The 22,203-nt window shown below is 38.8% G+C and overlaps 1 pseudogene; it reads left to right on the top strand.

Annotated features, from left to right (window-relative positions):
• The window catches only part of LOC135703119 (uncharacterized), a 72,866-nt pseudogene that overhangs the window by 48,783 nt on the left and 1,880 nt on the right, over nucleotides 1-22,203 (top strand).

A 22,203-nucleotide genomic window follows, 5' to 3' on the forward strand; every position in this document is an offset into this window, starting at 1 on the left:
TTTTATTTACAACAATCTAATGCCTACGAGATTGTGCCGAAGGTATGCCGAAAATGTGCCGATGGATGTGCTCAAGCTGTGTAGAATATAATTCCAGCACAATGTGCTGAGTGACTTACCCCTTGTGTGTGTATTATAACCAAGGGGTAGGTCAATCTGCACACCAATCTTGGGTCAACATTTCTCTCAAAGTGTCGCAGGTGTGCCGATTGTGCCGGCTATAGAGCAAGCTGCAATTTTTTGTAAAATACGATTTCTATGGTATGTTTGGCAACCCGGTATTTCAGACAGCTTGAATGTGTTGGTTTGCAATCAATACGATACGATACGATTACGGTGCTGTGCGAAAATTCAATCTTTTCCCTGACCAGCAAGAAGGTGATCGACTTCTTGAAGCAGATCGAGAAGGACGGTGAAATTGTTGGTTTGGGATAAGAACGACAAAGGCAACGTCAATTGTGGAAAGCTGCTGGAGGGGATCAAGGTATCCAAGGTTAGCAAAACGTTGGGCGTCTTATCCAAGGAAAATTTTCCGAGTGAATTCTGTGACAAACAATTTCTGCAACACAGCTCGCTCAGGTTGGTAGAAAGAAACGACGTCATATGTCATTAGACAGGAAGTTTTAGATTTGACACTATGCAATCCTTAAATAACGGAAAAATATTCGGAATTGGCATGTGTCCTCTTTTTGTCTTATCATAAACATATTATGTTGGAATGGGGGAGAGGTGATTAGTCACCTTCTGCATTTTGGGATCTTAGGAAAACATACTGGGATCATTTTGCACAGTGCTTGAATTCTGACATATTTACAAATTATATTAAAATTGAATCGATTCAACAGTTGAAATCGAGTGTTCACTCGGCTGTCGACAAAAGCAGACCACTCTCGATGTGTGCTACGCGATCGTCTGTTTTCTCGGCAGCAACCATTGTGTGGTCCTCCTCATTGTTCTTCCTCAGCAGTTCTTTCGGTCGATGCGTCGTCGACTTTGGAAAGCAACCGTTTCGTGATGAGTGTGTGAGTGCTGACCACGTTTTGCGTCCATTGCTGCAATGGACGCGCTCTGACCCTCGTTGGCGTACAACAATTTGCCATACAATGAAACTACTGGAAGCGGCTCCAGTTCTGATGGAGGAGGCTTTTTGGATAGCGGAAGATAAAGTGTTTAGTGTGTTGTACCTTTTGACTATATTTTTAAGATGTATTGTATAGTGACCAAGAATCCTCGGCTCTGTAAAGTTAATTCGGTTGAGCCTTATCAAATAAATTAATGAACAAAAAAAAAACAGTTGAAATCATTTTCCCAAAAGGTAACCGAAAGGATTATCAGTTCTTTCAACAGTAGTTGTCCTATCAAGCGGTCCTACTCTAGCAGGGAGGAACCGTGGTGGAATTCGAATTTGGAACGCCTTCGGAAAACTTCTCGTTAGATTTTCAATAAGGCGAAAATCATTTCTGATTGGACACAGAGTACAAGAAAGCTCTATCTGAATATAACAAGGAAATAAGGAAATCTTAGAGGCGGTCTTGGATTCGATTGTGTGAAAGCATAAACAGTTTTCCGGAAGTGGCAAGGTCACAAAAAACTCTTTCGAAAAATCGTACGATAGAACTTGGTAATCTTAAATGTCTTGATGGAGGTTTCACCAAATATCCTTGATATCTAATGATGGAAACACATTTTCCAGGATCAGTCTTGTGTGAGGAATCGGCTAACTCTGATTTTGTTGATGATAAATGTTCTATGGAGACCTCTTCGGAGTCTCAAATAACAGGAGATACCACACCAGATATAGTTGATGAAATCTTAACTGAGGCCAGAGTAGAAAATGCAGTGAGATCTTTTCAGCCCTTTTAATCTGCAGGTGTGGACAGAATATTCCCGGCACTACTTCAAAAAAGTGAAACAGTGCTGATTCCGGCTCTAACTAAGATTTTTAAGGCAAGTATAAGGTTAAATTATATTCCATCAAAATGGAGATTGGTAAGAGTTATGTTCATACCAAAAAATAAGAGGCGCGACAAAACGCATCCAAAATCATTCAGGCCCATCAGTCTTTCATCAATTTTGTAAAAGGCTATGGAAAATGTGTTGAATGATTTTGAAGTCAACAGTTACTTCTCTCCATACCTTAGTAACATAAATTGAAAAATCTCTTTCAGTTAAAGAAACTGGACTCGGCTCCTTCTTGGATATTGAAGGAGCTTTTGATAACGCATCCTATTCCTTTATGGTTTACGCCATGAAGGCAAGGAATTGCGATAGGCGCATCGTCAACTGGATTCAGACTATGCTTGCAAAAAGGGAATTCACTTCTGGGCTGGGTTACTCATCTATAACAGTAAAGGCAACGAAAGGTTGTCCTCAAGGAGGAGTTCTCTCACCACTACTGCTGTGATCTTTAGTTGTAGATGATCTTCTAAGAAGCCTGGAAGCAAAAGGATTCGAAGTTGTGGGCTTTGCGGATGGCATAGTCATTATAGTAAGAGAAATGTTTGACGTTATCATTTCTGAAAGAATGCAAGAGGCCCTAAATTTTATCCAGTTGTGCTGCATGAAAGAGGGCCTTAGTTTTAATCTATAAAAAGTCGTAATCATCCCCTTTACTAGAAAGAGGAAGATTAACCTAAAATAATTCAATCTTGGAGGAGAGCAGATCCATTTTAGTGAACAGGTCAAATACCTAGGAGTTATTTTGGACGCCATGTTGAATTGGAAGGCACAGCTTGATTCTGTGATTAACAAAGCAACCAGTGGGGGGTTGAAACCAAAATTACAATGTGGATTTACGCATCAATAATCCGTCCGAAAGTAGCGTATGCTTCGTTAGTGTGGTGGCTAAAATCAAAAGAGGCTACTGCACAGAGGAAACTAGTAAAACTTCAACGTCTAGCATGCATTGCAATAATGGGTGAGGTGCATAGCACCTCATTAAAAGCATTAGAAGCAATCCTAAATCTGCTGCCCTTGCATGAACATGTGCAACTAGAAGCGGAAAGAAGTGCTCTAAGGCTCAAATGATCTAAAAAAGTCATGCCAGGTGAATTTGTTGGTCATCTAGGCATCTTACAATACTTCCAAAGAGGACCGGTGATGAGTATGAATGGAAACTGGATGAAACCAAAGGACAACTATGAAATCTCCTTCAACGTATGTGAAACGGCAGGTGGTCCTTACGTTCATCAAGGCTCAATCATATTTTTCACAGATGGCTTAAAAATTGGAATACGAACAGGTGCAGGAATCTTTGGCTCCGGGACAAATATTTCAGTTGCGATGGGACATTTTCCCACAGTGTTTCAAGCGGAAATTGTAGCCATACTTGAATGTGCACATGTTTGTCGGAGGAGGAAATACAGATTTGCAAATATTTGTATTTTTTCTGATAGTCAAGCAGCGCTGAAAGCACTGAGTGCTTACAAATGTACATCAAAGATCGTCTGGGAATGTATTCTCTCGCTTCGGCAACTGTGCCAACGGAACTCAGTAAACTTATATTGGATACCAGGAAACTGTGGCGTTGAAGGGAATGAAAGGACAGATGACCTAGCAAAGTTAGGTTCCAATTCACAGTTTTTTGGCCCAGAACCATACTGTGGAATATCAATCTGTACGGTAAAAATGGAACTCAAAGGGTGGTGGCCAATTGGATAACTGTCACAAACTGCAACCAGTCGAAAAGATTTATAACTCCTAATATAACATACACCAAAAAGCTCTTAAACTCAATAAAAAAGCTCTTAGTATATACACTGTCCTAGTAACTGGGCACTGTCCTAGTAGATATCACATGCAAAACATCTGCCCTGAAGTTGTCTACACAAGTGTAGATCTAAATTTCTTGGAAGTATTAGCTTACAACCTAGTGAAATTTGGTCTGCAAATCCTGGAAAGGTAGTTGGTTTTCAATCAGCCAGGCAATCAACCGTCCACTCGTTAAATAGTGGTTGGTTTGCATGATACAAACAGCAAATAGTAGTACCACAATAGTTCAAATAATGGACGCAGTGGTTTTACTCAGGCTTGCTGAAACTCCTCAAACTTACTGGAGGTATTAAAACACTCTTGTCCTGCGAGTTTAACCAGCCCTCACCTCGAGTGAGCGGCGGCAGGAATATGGAAGAAGTAAACAAAAACTCCTAGACAGAGAGGAAGAGTGAACTTCAGCGAGAGTATGATTTGACGTGAGGTGCGCTTTTCAAGGCTCCGGATGACTTTTTTGTTCAAAGTAAGAAGCTCAGAGTTCACCCAGAGTGAGAGTTAGATCGTGTGATAGAAAATATGAACATGAATGGCAGCAAACTTCATTCTTATTTTATCCCCCTTCGCTCACAAGCTCTGAAGCTCAGTGGAATTATCTCATCAGAAAAAAAAAATTTCTCATCAGAAAAATGCTACACTCGGCTCATTTCAAACTCGCGAACGAGGCTCCATCAAGCCTGGTTTTACTCCCCTCCCCAACAAAAAAACGACCAAATTGCTGGCTAGCTGCAAATCAAGGCCATCTTGGATCTACAAAAGTAGTTCGAGAAACGTCAAAAATAACCTTGGAAACTAGGAAATAGCCTAAAACTGGAAAATGTCAACAACGTCACAATGGTTCTGAAACCGTAAACATGGCAGCAAAACACCAATGCGACCTGGAAACCTTCCCAGAAAGCATGAAAACACCAATAAATAACGCCGAAAAGACCTTAAAACGCCAAAAATGGCCCAAAGAACGTTAAAAATGGCATCATTGATTACAGCTACAGTTGTCAAAAAATACTGGAAAAAAACTTTAAAAAGTTGATATGCTTATATAGTTTGAAAAAAAAAAAGACAAAAATGGTCAACATAGCATCGGAAAATTATCTTAACATAACAAAAACTTCAACAAGGCCTTAGAAACGGAGGTTTGTTTGTTTTTTGTTTGTTTGTGGTAATTTTACCGATCTTCGTTTTACCGAAGGTCTTTCGCCAAAGAAGACATTTCACTGAAGAAAAAGGTATTTAAAATCTAAATTAACGCCAACTTCAGTGCATTGAAAGACAATTCGGAGAACTAATGAGTAATCAAGTAAAGTTGGAATATTAAATTTTTCACCAAAATAAATTATGCAGCAATGTAGAGAAACCAGCATTTTAAAAAAAAAAGTCTACATGCCTCATCCACAAGGCCAACAATAACAAGAACAATATAGCTAGAAAGAACTGTTCATGAACTTCGCATAATTGTTTGCTAGGGTCAATAACCAATTTTGTGCTGGAACTCGGCCATTTTGACTCACGCCTAATTTTTCAAAATGGCGTATTAGATATTTTTCAATAAATCATAGCACGAAAACGGCTCATCGTATCGAAATGATGTTCAGGACAAAGTTCAAGGACACTCGATTGCCTTTTCAGAAAAAAATATATTCACAGAAAAATAAATATTAAATTTACGTTAAAAAAATGTGATTTTTTCAGGGTTGGTGAATTTATGTTTTAAAGCCTTCTACTTTAAAAAAAAAATCTTTATCCCCCTAATAAAATCTTACAAAATAGCTTATAAAAATGCTTTCTTGGCTGGAACTTTCTCAAATAATGATAATCAATCAAAGCAATAATTCAAATGTAGCCGAAATTTTGAACAATATTTTGAATTCAGATTAATTTTACATAAATTTATAAAATTGTGACAAAACTGTCTTTCCTATGAGTGCAGTGCGTGATGCACTGGTGGGACACGATACGAACGCCGATCAATTCAAAAACACCTACGTCAAACGTCTAACGCTAAAAGTGTGTGTGTGTGTGTGTCATCCTCTATCCCTCACCCAGCCGGGGGCGTTGAACAAGTAGAACTGCGAATAATTTGATCAAATCTCATGCTCCGTAATGGTGCCCTTTATGTTGTGAAGACTAGTACTTCAAAAAGGGTAACTTTTGAGGCAAGACAGGGTGTCCTCAACAAGTTAAGGGAACAGGATGCACTAGATGTCCACAACAGGTACAGCAAAACATCACATAGACGCCCTTATTCACACTAACTACTCAGGGGGTAGAAGGTCAAGAAGAGCCACCGCCGCCAACTAAAGCTTGAACCGGGTACCTGGGACTCCCACGATATACCCGCGGCAATGGTCAGCAGACGATGCCCTGTGCGTATTTAGTATGTAATATGTTTTATTTGGATACACAAAATGTTTGAACCCATGCGTCATCTAAACCATAATTTGCATCACCACAAATACACTTGTCAACAATCTTCAACTGGAACGTTCTCACCAAATCACTTCACCCGGGAGCGCATTCCCGATGCTTCCACGCATATTTTTTTTACCTTCACTTCAACCACACAACAACCAAATATCACTTTTCTCGCACCTCTTTGTCAGTCAAAATTGGATTCCTTAACAACAAAAACAAGCTATGACACCGATAATGATCATGCATCAGAACCCTAGTCTTAACCACTTCAAACTAGGGAACAACGATTAGAAGATTAGGAATCACATAGGTGAAGACTAACTAACTCATTTATTCCTTGTTTCAAGATCATCTTTGGCGCAGGCAACCCGAGGACTTATCAATATCAACAAGGCATACAAAGTAACAAGGACTAAGATTTGTTCCTTTGATTACTGAAAAATCCTGTTCCCCTAGTTTGAAGAAGTCAGGACTAGGAATCGGTGGTAGATCTCACATCCCGTAACGTACCACGAAAAGGTGATCTACCCACGTTACGGGGCGACCAACGGCTTTACTAAGAGGTTATCACGCTTACCACTACACCACCGGCGCCGCTCAAAATATTAATGTAACCGGTTTAAAAATATTTAAAAACGTCAAAACGATATGAACTTCCGAAATGCATTAAAAGCGAAACAGCCAAAGGTGTTAACCATTGGCTAATAAATTACCCTTGATGATTTCAACAGATCATTGCCTCCATTCAGCGCAAGATCGATCAACCTGCCAACTAATTTCCCGTTTGCATTGATAGGTTCATTTGAGCCTTGATTTCTCCACCTAAAACAGTAGCTCAGTCCAACGACACACGCATTCTGTGATACCGACCACCTACTTGGATTTGAATTAATTCGATCCGATCTAGGAGTGTTCTCGGTTCAGTTGTTTACTGCAATCACAGCCTACTGCACTGCCACGGCACAGTTTGCACAATCAACCTTAACTGCCACCATGATGCAGGCTGGAAGGCACTCCTTGATTCTACCTCCTCCACCATATCGCAACTGAATCATCACGAACATTGAGCGCAGCTTCTAGGGGTGCTCCTCGGGAGAAAACGGCAGGAAAATATTCACCTCTCACGACTGTGGAAGAAAATGATTTACCAGTCAAACCAAAGCAGGAAAAAAATAACACCAGAGCCTTATGGGGTCTGAGTAGAATAATTTATAAATAGAAGCCCGGATCGGTTCGGGGGGCTCAGTCGGTGCACCCGGTGCTAAGCCGGTCGGGCTCATCTTTCCGATGTTCGATCATCTCTTGTTCGTTCTTATAGAAAATCGTGGCACGTCGTCGTCGTCGTCGTCGTTGTGAAGTGTTTTGTTTTTGAATCCGATACCGGAGCAGTAAATTTACGATCTAAGAGACAAATAAAAAGGACTCGACTGAATCCGATAATCGGCTCACTGCGGCTCAATGACTTGCAAGCTGCAGCAGAAGCTGGAAGAGTATCATTCCCTTTGAAAGTGAATCAAGGAATTTGGGCAAACGTTGTCCTTTTCCGGGAGACCCCCGGCTGGATGAATTCTATTGAGCGTGTGTACATTTGCCGGGCAGAGCAGATTAAGAAGCTCCCCGACACAGCGACGATCCAAAGAGAAAATATTGAAACTCAATTCACCGGAACAAAAAAATAATCCTCTTTATCAACGACAGGAGCCAGCTGCTTGGGATTCTCGGTTCTTGAGACAGACGGCCAGCAGAAGTGAGCCGTCGATTTCCGAAGGAGCCCGGCGAGCGAGGAATGATAATTTTATCTCCCAGCAGCAGTTGGCAGTGTGCGGTGGTATTTACGGTGCGGTGGAGCAATGGTAGATTGACAAACGGAGCGCGGTAATCCATCATCATCACCAGCCAGCGAGCCTGAGTTGAGCTGTCCTAACATCCATCGTTTCGTAAGCCGCTTCCGTTGTTTCGGGAGTCAATCCGCTTGACCTGCCGGATGATATGCTTTCCTGCTATCAGTTGGGCTTAGGGAAGGATTCATCCTTTCGATGGTTGTTTTGAATTTTCGGGAAAACGAGATAAAAGTGTCATTTCGCGCGCTTCGATGGCTTTGAATTGCCTGTACAAGTGCGACATTACCCACTGAGGATGAAAGAGGTTGGCGTGACGGGAAAATCGAGTGCTACAGGGAGCGAAGATAAGCTGCTGACATCGTGCAAAGTTGACGGAGATTACAATTGGGGAAGGTTGGCTTTCGCTTCGGTTAATTCTCTGTGCTGTTGATTGAGAGGACCTGGGAGAACATTTGGAGGCTTTGCTAATGGTAAAGTGTCATCATGGTTGACGTATTGAGGAAAACTACATTATTCTCAGTTCAAATTACATGGAACACTTAAACCGCATATTAAAACGTACTTTAAATGATGCAAGTGAGGATTTTTATAGTAACTTCTTATTATACCAACGTTAAACATTCACATAGCTATTTCATAATAATAGTCTGCAGTAACCATTATTTGAAAGCGTTGAATTATGTACTAAGATTCATTATAATTCATTTATACGCACTCAATAATTGTTCTGCTTTTATGCTATATTGAATTTTTTCGATTTTTCCCTCATGCAGGGTAGGCTGGTTAAATTGTTTTTCTTCTCGACATTTAAGCCTATCAAATAAACGAATTGATAAAAACATCAAAGAAATTATGTCAAAGATATCTTCTGTGTCAATTTCAAGTTTTAAATTTAAAACTGATTTATATTTTTTTAACCTTTTTGATTATTATTTTTTTTTGTACAGAAAAGGATTCAAAATTTCACTAAAAATTGTATCAACAAAAAGCTAAAATATTTGTCCAAAAGTTTGTTGTTTTATTTTTGTTTCCTTGATGTGTTTTCCTTCGATTTTGTTTTCCGTGCTGAGCACTAATGCTACCGACGCCAGGGAGGCAGCTCCCACACTTGAATCCTACCTATCGACCCATCAACTCATGAACCGGGGACCAACGGCTTTACTTCCGGGAAAGCGTGAGTGTCTCTCACCCCAGTAGGCCTGGGTTCAATCCCAGTCGGCGCCATCGGGATGTTCTGAGGCATAACATCTCAAAAGGGAAGTAAAACCGTTGGTCGTCGATTCATGAGATGATGGATCAAAATATAGGATCCAGGTGTAGAAGCTGCCTCCCTGGCGTCGGTAGCATTGGTGCTCAGCTCGGGAAACAAGATTGATGGAAATCAAATCAAGGAAAAAAATAACATAATAGTTTTGAGGAATCTTATTATCATCTTCTAAAAGTGCAAAACATCAAACTATTCAACAAGGGAATTGCTGGAATCAACATATCCCTGATTTCAATGAGGATACTAGATTAGGTTATCTACCCCAAACCAAAAATACAAGGACATTAGAAAAAGTATAAGAAAAAAAAATATATTCAGCTTTCCAAAAGAAGAAGATAAGATATCCGTGTATAGAAGTTAATTAACCAGTTGAAGGAGAAAATATTTATGGCGGTAAGCTGCATTTCGGAAAAACTTTTAATCCCGTCCCTGTATGAATGGTCTGCACAAGGTTTGCTTAGAGTCATGTTGATTAATTCTGATGTCGATATCAAAGCAACCAGACATTCTTGGTCAGAATTTAATCCGAGGATAATGCCGGTTGGAGCTTACCACCATTAGATATTGAAATTATGAGGCCAGAACAACTTAAATCTCGATTACTTTTTAGAAGGGACGTATCTGATTTTGTAAACATGCATTTGATCATCGATTTGGCGTAACTGGTAGCTCGCCTACGCATACTAACACTACCATCAGATAGGGGAAATTTTCATCTACCTAATAGTAGTGTTAGTATGCGTGAGTGAGCTACCCACGGCCATGACACTTAGAGCTATTTTTAACACATATTTCTATAAAAAAGGTTAATATCTAATACGCCAAACACGGCAAGAAACGGTTTTGCAGCCAAGAGAAAGTCAACGAAGAGAATCGATCAATGTCATTTAGGACCTAATGTATGTCAAAAGATAAGCAATTATTACGGAATTTAAAGGAAATAAACCAACCCACTCAAAGCTCTTCATAAAGGGATTCCGTTAAGAGGTTCGACAAATTTAAAGGACCTAATGTATGGTTTGGCTCGATAGTTTTTCGAAGGGCCTACAAGGTAAATTAATCTGATAGATATTTGAATCCCGTTCACTAAAGCTCTCAAAAACGTAGGTAGAATGAGTAATTTTTTACTCAAATATAAGTAAACGTCAGTAAACGTGCCATTTACTCATATATGAAAAAAGTTTACTCATTCAAGTAGTAGTAGTATAATCACGTTTATTTCTGTTGATTATGATTGTACATTGATTTACCATTTGCATTTTTTTAGCCTATCTAGCTCTTAATCTTGGTTTCATTGGATATTTTAATTTGATATTTGCGTTTTTCAACTAGTTTACAGAATGCCCTTTGGGGGGTGTGTTTGGTTTAAATTGAAAATTGTGAAAAACCTACCTATCTACGAGTGTAACTTAACCTAACGTGATAGATCACGTATGATCTGATGATCTGATTTCAGACAGGTGTCTCTGAACCTTTCTAGTATGAATACACTCCGTTCTTCTAATGTATGAATTCCAGCCAGGAGGTGGATCTCAGAATTTCGAGTCCACGGGGGACTGTTTAATATGATGGCATTTGAACCAACTCTCCCAGATTCGCGTACCATACTGAATCTTTTCCTTCTGAGCGGTTCCATATCATTAAAGCAACGAGTAATTTTCATCTTTTTTGATTTGCATGAAACCTTGCATACAAGTTTTTGGGGAAGAAAAACGCCGTTTTGCATACTTGGTTCGCCATTCTGAATCTAGCCTTACTTATGAGAAGGGCCTATGAAAAATGCACATGATATCTTCAAAAAATTGTATCTCGGAAACGGTTTGTCCGATTGGTTTGGTGTCTTGGGCAAAGTTTTAGACAATTGTTGGTGTTATATGGAGAAAATATGCACGGTAAAAAAAAAAGTTTGGTATTTGTGTTTTGAACTAAAATATAATTTTTTCCTTTAAAGTGACATGTCAATATTTTTTTTATTATCCTTATGTTATAGCTGACTGAAAATGCTATCTAGTGCACAGTAAGTTGTTCTGGAGAAAAATAGGTTACGATGAAAAAAATTGTTTTTTAAAAAATACAATTTTCAAAAAACTATTAAGAAAAGTCAAAAAAGTTTGTCACCCTAATTTTATGAAAGTACATCAAATTTGCAAACAAAAAGTACTTCGGTAACATTTTTCTAAGATGCACCGTTTAGAAGATATTACTGATTTAATATTGTTTCTTTTGATAACTTAATAAGTTTTGGCCCTTTTCGGATGTACTCCGTGTTTTTCCAGTTTCAAAAGTATTTTTTTCGGAAAGATTGGAAAATTTTGAGTTAAAATGACACTGACAGCTTAAAGATTCGAGTGAAATTCTCTGCCTTAAAAGTATTTTGAAAAACAAGTTACAAAATCCCACTATCAGGAACAATGATTTCTTCAAGTGATTTTTGGTGCGTTGTGCTGAAAATGTGCATTCAACTCTTGCATATCGCCTAACAGTTTAATCCATTTAAACTGGATGTGTTTATACTGTGCATATTTTCTCTCTATTGCCGAACATCGCCACAGACATGAGACAGATGAGACAACTCGATTTCGAGATACACCTTTTTGAGAACTGCAAATGTAAGCTCCTCAATTAGCAAGATTCAAAAGAGCGAATTAAGCTTATTTTTCAGGGATGGTGATTGTGCGCAATAAAAAATTACATTATATGTTGGATATCATCAGTTTATTTTTATTCCTGTATTTTTATAAAATTATTGTTTACACAACTTTCTTAACAATATTGAATATTTTGGCATCATTGTCAGGACAGTTTGAATAAAGCTTTGCCTTTATTGTATTTTCTGATAGAGGAAGAAATGAGTGGAATTTTAGAGTCCCTTGAATTGTTTTTGCATTATTATATTGATTATTTAGCTGCAAAGACATATTTTCGTATTCTTCTGTAGTAGAATAACAAAATGACAACTTTGTAAGTTCTTCTTCTATTCGTTTGTTTGCCCAATTAAACAACTCTCTTGCAGTCTTTATCGGGTGTACGCGTTCTTTGGCTAAACTTGCTCTGGTAGCCATGCGTTTTATCGTACCTCCAATAGCATCGCATGGACCTTTTCCGTGCGATGTTGCGAAGAAATGCCATTCAGCGTCAATACCATACTTTGACTTAAATTTACAAAGGCTAGAAAAGTTTTTTCGGTTTTTATACTGTGAAGCAGCACCATCTGACATAAAATAATTTTTTTTTATGTTTTTATTTTGATCAATTTGTAAAAAGTTTATCATTTTATCAATAAACAAATTGACAGCGACTGAATCATGTCTTAGTTCTTCAGAAATTATAATGAAGCTAAAATGTTTAATTTGCATATTTTCAGTATAATATATTACGAAAGGATGGATTGTGGCCTGTTGCACGTTCCAATGGTGTGATTGAACTTCATCCTGCAAAACGAAGCTGTAATTTTCAGAAAAGTCACAAATAGCTAAAAATTCACCATCTTGCAAGTTTTGTTTTGTAGTTTTCAAAAAATTTGATTGTTCGGTTTTTACAAAATCATGCGGAATCAAACTTTCTAATTTTGAGCTGAAAAATCAAACAAACTCATCGGTTTGCTTTACAATAGTTTCTAAATCACATCTGTCAGTGGTAACCCATTGTTCGAATGAAAGCTTTCCAACAAAGTTTTCTTCCAGTTGTTTCAATAAACTGTCTTCTAAAACTGAGGTATCTGGGCAGTTTTTACATCTTCGTAGATGGCAATGAGTTGTCTTATTTTCGCAAAGTAATCTATTCGTTAATGTTTTTAGATCATTCAAGACATTGTATTTTTTTAAGCTATGTAGAATTAAATTGACATTTTCATGCGTAGTGCAAACGCAAACATTATGTGTTCCTGTGATAGTCAATAGTTTACATTGCCTTGGCCGGAGGCTTGCAAATGATGAAAACCCTATTTTTACATTGACGTACATTTCATTAAAGCGATTAAAAGCTTCTCTCAATGTCATCATTAACAATCTTTTCTGAACAGCTAATCTCTTATTTCCTGTCTTTACGCTAACAAAATCTCTTTGGCCAGGCATTGCACGGCTTACATCATCGTCCTCAAAAAAATTCAAAACCAGTTCTTTTGTTTCATTACTCAAAGCTTTTCCAGAGCTTGAACCTTGAGATGAATCAAATACATTATCTCTTTCCTTTCTTGCATCTGATGCCATATTTCTACTGGTTTTAAATTCGTCTACAATTTTTTGTACTGACCATGATTTTGGCAACAATGATAAAATTGATAGTTTTTCTTGCCTTGTGGCTGAATTTAAAAATTTAATTTTCATATTTTCTATGACTTCATCAAACTCGTTTGCTTTTTCTGTTTTAGCGTCTAATTTAAAAAGATTTCTTCGTACACCTTCGACGATTTCAGCGCACTTTTTTTCAGGATAGTGAACATTTTTAACCTTACCTAAATCTATAGGCGAAACACGAATAGCTGCTATTCTTCGGTTGAATATTTCGACGTCTACAGGCATCGTGAAGTCTTCATTTGATTTAATTGTGCTTAGCGTTGACTCTGATGGTATCGTGACCAAACTTTCATAGCTTTGCGAATCAGGTACATCAGGTATGGTCTGAACAGTTGGCATCCTTGAGCCACCGGCTACGCTTTGTTCCTCGTTTTGGGTGAGGTGAGCTCTTGAATCAATATGTAGACGGCAAGACGAACAAACACGAAAATCCTTGGTGTTCAGTGTAGATACCTTGGAAAATCCAATTGATTTTAGTTTTTGGATGATACCATCCGTGAGATATCGCAGCTCTTTCGAACACTGAATGTCTTTGAATGGGCGAATACATCTTATTTTACTCATTTTGTAATCTGTAACATAGAAAATATTTTCCAATTGTTAGTTTTGTACGAAAATATCACAAAACATATAATTAAAATGTGTATTTAAAACTTACCTTTGCACCAAAACGTGTTACACTTTCCTTTACAATTATTATGTTATCAAACAACACTGGATCTCGTTCAAAAACACAGGATTATGAGCTGAAATTACTATAATCACTATGCTACTAGCAACCTTTCTGCATTTACTGTTTGGTTTTCCCTAGTAGATACTGGATGAATTCAGAACCGAGTCAGACATTATTATACAGCTCACGGGTAGAAATCATAGAATGCTGGGTAAAGACTGTTGGAAGATAGGTAGAGTTGAACGCTCAGGTATCGTCGAACCTTCAGGTACGAGTTTGGAGAGTTGGAGCGAGGTAGATTTGCTGGCGTAGGTATATTGTTATTGAAGAAGATTGTAAATTGTATATACCTGGAATGAATAAAGAGTGCGGCGGTTGTTGATTGAGGTATCAGTCGGCAGCCCTCTAGTTTGATGGAAGGTGACTACTGTCAACGACGGTCAACGACGGAGCTAGCCTCGTTATGGCCAGCGTGGCCATGGTGGACTAGTTCCAACAAAGACCATGTTTACAATCACCAACTGTACGTAGTACTGGTATCTGATTACCTGTATCTAATACTTGTTAGCACGTTTTCAGCACAACGCACCAATAATCATTTGAAGAAATCATTGTTCCTGATAGTGGGATTTTGTAACTTGTTTTTCAAAATACTTTTAAGGCAGAGAATTTCACTCGAATCTTTAAGCTGTCAGTGTCATTTTAACTCAAAATTTTCCAATCTTTCCGAAAAAAATACTTTTGAAACTGGAAAAACACGGAGTACATCCGAAAAGGGCCAAAACTTATTAAGTTATAAAAAAAAAACAATATTAAATCAGTAATATCTTCTAAACGGTGCATCTTAGAAAAATGTTACCGAAGTACTTTTTGTTTGCAAATTTGATGTACTTTCATAAAATTAGGATGACAAACTTTTTTGACTTTTCTTAATAGCTTTTTTGAAAATTGTATTTTTTTAAAAAACAATTTTTTTCATTGTAACCTATTTTTCTCCAGAACAACTTACTGTGCACTAGATAGCATTTTTAGTCAGCTATAACATAAGGATAATAAAAAAATTATTGACATGTCACTTTGAAGGAAAAAATTATATTTTAGTTCAAAACACAAATACCAAACTTTTTTTTTTACCGTGCATATTTTCTCCATATAACACCAACAATTGTCTAAAACTTCGCCCTATACACCAAACTAATCGGACAAACCGTTTTTGAGATACAATTTTTTGAAGATATCATGTGCATTTTTCATAGGCCCTTCTCATAAGTAAGGCTAGATTCAAAATGGCGAACCAAGTATGCAAAACGGCGTTTTTCTTCTACAAAAACTTGTATGCAAGGTTTCATGCAAATAAAAAAATACAAAAAATAAAAACTGGAAAAATTTCCCACTTGTTCGTGGAACCGCTCTTCTTGGCATTAAGCCGGGAAAGTTTACTAGAATTTTTCTTGGATGATAGATCATTCTCATCATCCGTGAGCAAATCAAATTGATTGCTCAAATTAATTTCATCAGAAGGGGGATTAAGAGTTTGCCCTTTTCTTTTGCGTTTAGGCGGCAGTAGAATCTGAAGGATCGAAGAGGAGTTTTTCAAATCGATATCCAAGGAAGATTACCTCGGGTAGGGTCCAAACAAGGATTGAAGAGGAATAAGAGTTGAACAAGGTAGAAATTTTACAGGTTGAGCACTGAAAAGTGCTATTTAAATTTGTAGTAGCTTTAAGTAGTAGTAACACTTCCTTCAGAAAAAAGCAAATAGTTGTAATTGACGTTTATCTGTCTGTTTACTCCTCGGCTTACTCCGTTTACATATTAGGCGTCAGTCTTGTTTGTAAACAAAATTGAATATTGCTCAGATCGGCTATTGAAATGATGTAAACTCCAGAATTTCTCCAGAAAACGAACCGATACTGGGAAAACTTCCAAAGGGGTCTTCGTCGCCAATGCATTAGCGTGGATTTTCATATGCTTCTCTGTGCCAATTAGTTGCTGTTACTGTTTCGGAAGTGGTTTTAAGGAAACCTGGATTCCTTCCGGTTGGAGTTAAGAAACGAAGATTGTAAAGAAAATGATTGAAATTTCAAAAGCGATGCCTTGCCAAATTGAACAGTCATTTGTAGTACGGTGAACGAAAGTTACAGTACTTTCGGAGAGCGGGTGAGCGGTGGCGCTGAAGCACGCGTAAGTGTGGGTTCCACCACGAAGTCTTTCGCGGGGGTCGTCGTAGTATCTTCCAGCACAGTACTGACAAAATCCACTGCATCATTGGCCCTAGCGGTCGATTCATTAAATTACCAATCAATGTCAACAAGCACATTGTTCAATGCAGCCTAATCGGTCCGTTGAAAGTCCAGAGAGTATCACTCAGATGGTGGCGTATAAACAATCGGAGTAGGTAACCTGGATGACACAGGGAAGTCGAGAAATTTTTCAACCCGAAAAATTCCTAGACCGGACCGGGAATTGAACCCAGCCACCTTGCTTTGTAGCTGCGTCTTCAAAGACTGAGCTAAGGGAGATCTGTTCTCTGTAGACTGGAAATGAGTGAGGTACTTAGGAAGCTGGTTAATCTCGTTGAGACAGCAATCAGAACGCCTCCACTGCGTGATTTTTGACTGTTCAGGGGTGATCGGTTAGTATCCAAATAATAAAGTGATCCAAAAAGATACGATGGATAGACCCAGTCATCCAGCCACGTTTCGGTCAGTACGATCAAATCATATGTTCAACCTCCGCAACAGTCAGGAAAAACAAGTACATTTTAGTCCTTAGCCCTCTCAGGGTTATGTAGTAAATCCGGAGGCCATTCGATGAGCATTCCGAGTACCTGGAAACCGAAAGTTCGGAATCGCAATCATACGTGCCTGGAGTTGCAAGCCGAAAGCCCCCAATTTTTGTTGTTGTTTTGATTGACAGCAGCTTTTCGGTTTTGCAACTCCATGTGTGACTGTGATGCGAAAAGTGAGACGGCAAATGACAGTGATCTGAGCAATGTGAGTTACTCGAGGTTCCTCAAAAGCAACTCCGAAATTGCTCATAATTAGGAGCTGTGTTGCCCCTTGGCCACAATAACATTTATATAAGGTCTGGGCCAACAGGCAGCTTGCTGGTGTTAGAAGCAAAAATGTTGTAAACATTGCTGAACATCTCCGAACAGATAGAAATACGTCACTGCCAACATACTGAGAACAGATAGAAATACGTCACTGCCAACAGCTGTTTCGTGTAAAAAGATAAACATTTCAATAAAATACGAACACCACTAAACATTTGCACATTTCCCTAACACCAATAAGCCCTTTGGCCCAGACCTTTTCGTATTGCCGCAACTATTATCAAGCATAGAGATTAATGAAGTTTAACGCACGCACCTTAGCGGGTGCCTCACCGTGAATAGTTGCTTATTATTTTTGTCTGACTAACCTTAAACTTGTATGAAATTAGATCTGTCAAAATTAGTTTGACAGCGATATGTTATGGAGGGCTCCAGATGCAAAAAAGTGCTCCTGAGACCGCGCGCTACCTTTTTATGTAGTTGTGATATCGAGATACCTTTTTGTTTCTTCTTCTTCTTCTTCATTTTTATATATGGATGTTGGATTTTAATGTTCGTGAGATTGCGCTTGGAGATCTCTATGTATTTTCCTCGGATTTTCACTAACACCCTCTCACATATCGCACCAATACAACCGGACGTGAAAATCTCTATGGGAAAAATCGTTTCATTTAGCATTTACTACTCACCCACACGCATACAATATCAGAAACGAGCAGTAGTTAGTGCGAGTCACACTGATTTATTCTCCTTGCTTCTATTTTCTTCGATGAACGCAGAATTGAGCAAAACAGCTAAGCGTAACATTTTGAGTGTGGTAGTGTGGATGATTCCTCACTTATTATTACTACACCTTTCACGATTGCATTCTGCTGAGTGAGCTCAGAGAGAATTTTGAAAGAATCACTTCACGCAAATACTTACTGTTAAACTGCCGTGGTCAATTCAACTGAATTTACTGAGCCAAAAAATATCTCACTCGGCTAACGCTTTGTTAGCGCACGGGTTCAACGCATTCAATCGGGTTCTCTCTCGGTAGAGAAACGTATTCGGCAACCTTAGCGTTGCCAGATTTGCGATTTATCGGTATTGGAAGATTGCCGCAAAAGCTCAACGCAGATGTCGCCACTGCATGATGATGATAATGTTGACAGACTGCATATAAAATTCTTGCAAATTAGCATTAAATCATAATTTTCATCAAGCCTGCGTGAAATCCTTCCTGTATAACATTCGAATTGAAGAAGAAAACGTCTTAACGATCAGACTGATGTGCATCTTTGACTTTTCCAGGTGAACTTTCATAAGATATATTCATTTCATTTCACGGCTCCATCAATGCTGCATCGTAAATATGATGGTAAACAGAAGTAAATTGCTCAATTACTCAAAATAAAGATGATTTATCATCTTGTTATCACTTTGAAGACCATCTAGCACAATTTTATAGTATAGTGCGTGTTGAGTAAATCAAGTTCCGGTGCGTTTTCCGTCGAAAATTGTGAGTATCAATATGTTTACTTAAAAAAGGCCATAATGAACATTTATTGAATATTGGCGTCCTATACAACCAATTCTCTATTACCACCAGCATGATACAACTTTTTCTAAGTAAATTCACTTAATTTCAACTTTCATCTTAGTGAAAATCGCACATATTTACCATTTTCCGAAAAATGCAGCTGCGCAGGAGGCGGCAAGAGGTAACCTCTCTCTGTGGGTGCAAACTTGTTATGCATAATTTGCCATGAAAACATCTCTGATTCATACCGAAATAATAACAAATAGTTTTCAAACAAGTTTTCTTACACGATTCAAGCAAAAGTTTCCACGGGAAATTATGAGTTTTTCTTTATGGACCGATTTGCCCCAAAAAGCGTCTGTATTACTTGGAAAATTTGGAAACTATCCTCCTTCTAGTAGTTCTCACTTCGAAATGTAGGTGACGAAAGCTTGGAAAAGTTTCACTGCAAGACGCCAATTAGTACCGATTTTGGAACTTGATACCGATGTAGAATCCTCAGAATACCGATTTTTGAGATTTTCCTTAGAAAATCAGCACTATGCATCCGGCGCCCTCTCGCAGCAGACGATCCAAAGGTTGCTTCATTTTTCACTTGGAGAAACCCCAGCCAACCGAACCGTCGGGGCAAACCTCTTGCTGGAAATTCTCGAAAGGATGACAAGGATAAAGGCAAGCTTGCAAATGCTCATTACAGCTAAAATGGTATTTTTCGGATTTATGAAGCTATGAGATATTTCAATCATAATTCTTATCTACAAGATGCAACAAAAGAAGGTAAAGTGTGTGTATGGCACATAAAGCTTGTCAGTTTAGCTTTCAGAGGGTCACAATAGCGATTAGCTGTAATGATGAGCAACGGGATGAGCGAGCAATCAACGATCATAAAATCGCTAGTTGTGACCTTCTGAAAGCAAAATTGACAAATTTTATATGTCATACACAAACTACACAAACCTCTTCTTGCTTCTTACAAATTCAAATTATCATTCTAGTATCCCATAGTTTCATAATTCCCAAAACTAACATTTTAGCTGTAATGAGCAATTACAAGCCTGGATAAAAAAGCACCCTGTTCGACAGGAGAATGGATTCGTTGGTCCAAGATTCAAACAAAACTACGAATTTAGCAACCGCAACCACCACGTGATTGTGAGAAACAACCGTGGCGAAGGCGACAATTATCAAATGCAAAACAATATGGTCGAAAAAGAACCGGAATGGGTATCCGCTTGGACACTATAGAACTGCACGGCTTTGACGATGATCTATCCAATCATGATGGCTTATCGGTTTCTCAGTCCTCTTGGGGAAAAGCTAACAGCGGTGATGCAAAGAATTCCAGCAAACATTCTTCGGGAAAGCACATTTCATTCTACGATGATCTTCATCACTACAAACATGTTGTCCATGCGAAACGACATATTTCTCAAACTGCACGATTCATCCGGCCGCGAAAATGACGTGGAAAGTGTGACTACATCCAACACAGGTTCGTCACCGTTTGCTCGAAGCACCCCAACGAAGGACATTACCGATTGCAATAATTTGGCTGAGGATACTCAAAAGCACAACGGTGTCAACGTGAACAACTTTGAAAAGTATATGAAATTTGATTCGCTGCTGGGTTCTGACTCAGCCACTAGAATCAGTGTTCAATCAGGATCCCGGTCTAGTAAATGGTTCCGGCATGGTAATAACCAATCGACTAATTCAAACCATGGCAGACGCCAGCATTTGTTTACTATGACTCAAGATAACTTTGCCGGCAACGGCAATTACAATCGTTATCCGTTCGACCAATAGCCAAGTCGATTAACAAAACAACTCTCCACAAGCCAACCCCAATTCCGCTTATAGACGGGTTTATTTATTTATTTATTTATTTATTATTATTATTATAGTCCATTTGACTTGATAGTCTCAATGAAACACTTAAATCTAAATGTAGTCACTCATTAAAAATTGAAAATTGGCCGACAGCAAACGATGACGAAACCTGGAGGCATTGATGTCAAAGTCCAATAGGTCAGATGCTGCATTGAATTGATGAATCATGGCAACAAAGGAACTGTTTGCAGCATAGTTGGTTGCATGTACTGCTTCATGTAGCAAGGTTCTCGGACGGGGTGTTCGGACAGGAGCATACAAATTAATTTTGGCTAGTAACTCAGGAACATCATATTCTGCGAGCAAAACTTTAGCAACGAAGACGACCTGCGATAAGTTTCGTCGCTTAGCAAGAGTATTCAAACCCAGTAAACGACAACGGTCAGCATATGGTGGTAAATTCAGCGGGTCACTCCATGGAAGATAGCGCAGTGCGTATCTGACGAATTTGCGTTGAACAGCTTCGAGTTGTAGGGATTCCAGACAACACACGCGAATTCCAGTAGTGAGCGTACCAATGAACAGTAAAGGGCTTTAAAACACAGAGGATCACGAAATTCCTTCGATATATTGAACATGAATCCAAGCTGACGATTAGCTTTGTCGATCGTGGTTAAGAAGTGGCGAGTGTATGTGAGCTTTTCATCCAACATGACACCGAGGTCTTTAACGTGATCGACACGTTGAACTGCAGTCCCAGCAACGTTATAATCAAACCAAACGGCAGTTCTAGTTCGGGGGAAACTAATTACGCAGCACTTTGAGACGCACAGGACCATAAAATTACATTCACACCAATCATTGAAGATTTCAATAAGGTTTTGTAGTTCTAAACAGTCGGCATAGCCTCGAACGACTAGATAAATCTTCAAGTCATCGGCAAAAAACAATTTACCTCCACGTAGTAGAATAAACGTTACATCGTTCACAAATAAAGAAAAGAGCAGTGGTCCCAAAGTGCTACCCTGAGGAACTCCTGATCTGTTCGAGAAACAGTACGATGAGTAGTTTCCAATGCATACAGTAACTTCACGTTGCACGAGGTACGATCTAAGCCAGCTGCAGAAGAAAACAGAACATCCAATTTTTTCAAGCTTTGATAGCAGAACGTCGTGCACAACTCTATCAAACGCAGCTTTAAGATCAGTGTAGATGGCATCCACTTGAAGTTTCTTGCATACATTTTCCATACAGAACGACGTAAAGCTGACGAGATTAGTTTCCACGGAGCGGCCAGGAAAGAAACCATGTTGACATGTACTTATGTAATGCTTGCAGGAAGCAAACAATCTCTCATTTATCAGCGACTCAAACAACTTAGATTCAACCCCAAGCGAGGTAATCCCACGGTAGTTTTCCACATTGCGTTTGTCTCCTTTCTTGAAAACAGGGAACATAGTAGAGCATTCCCATAGTGCAGGAAATTTCTGATGATGAAATGACAGGTTGAAGAGCAAGGACAACGGAGCAGCTAAGA

Source organism: Ochlerotatus camptorhynchus, unplaced genomic scaffold, assembly GCF_037179485.1.
Source record: "Ochlerotatus camptorhynchus isolate MF236.1 unplaced genomic scaffold, CSIRO-AGI_Acam_v1.1 ptg000209l, whole genome shotgun sequence".
Taxonomy (NCBI): Eukaryota; Metazoa; Arthropoda; class Insecta; order Diptera; family Culicidae; genus Ochlerotatus; species Ochlerotatus camptorhynchus.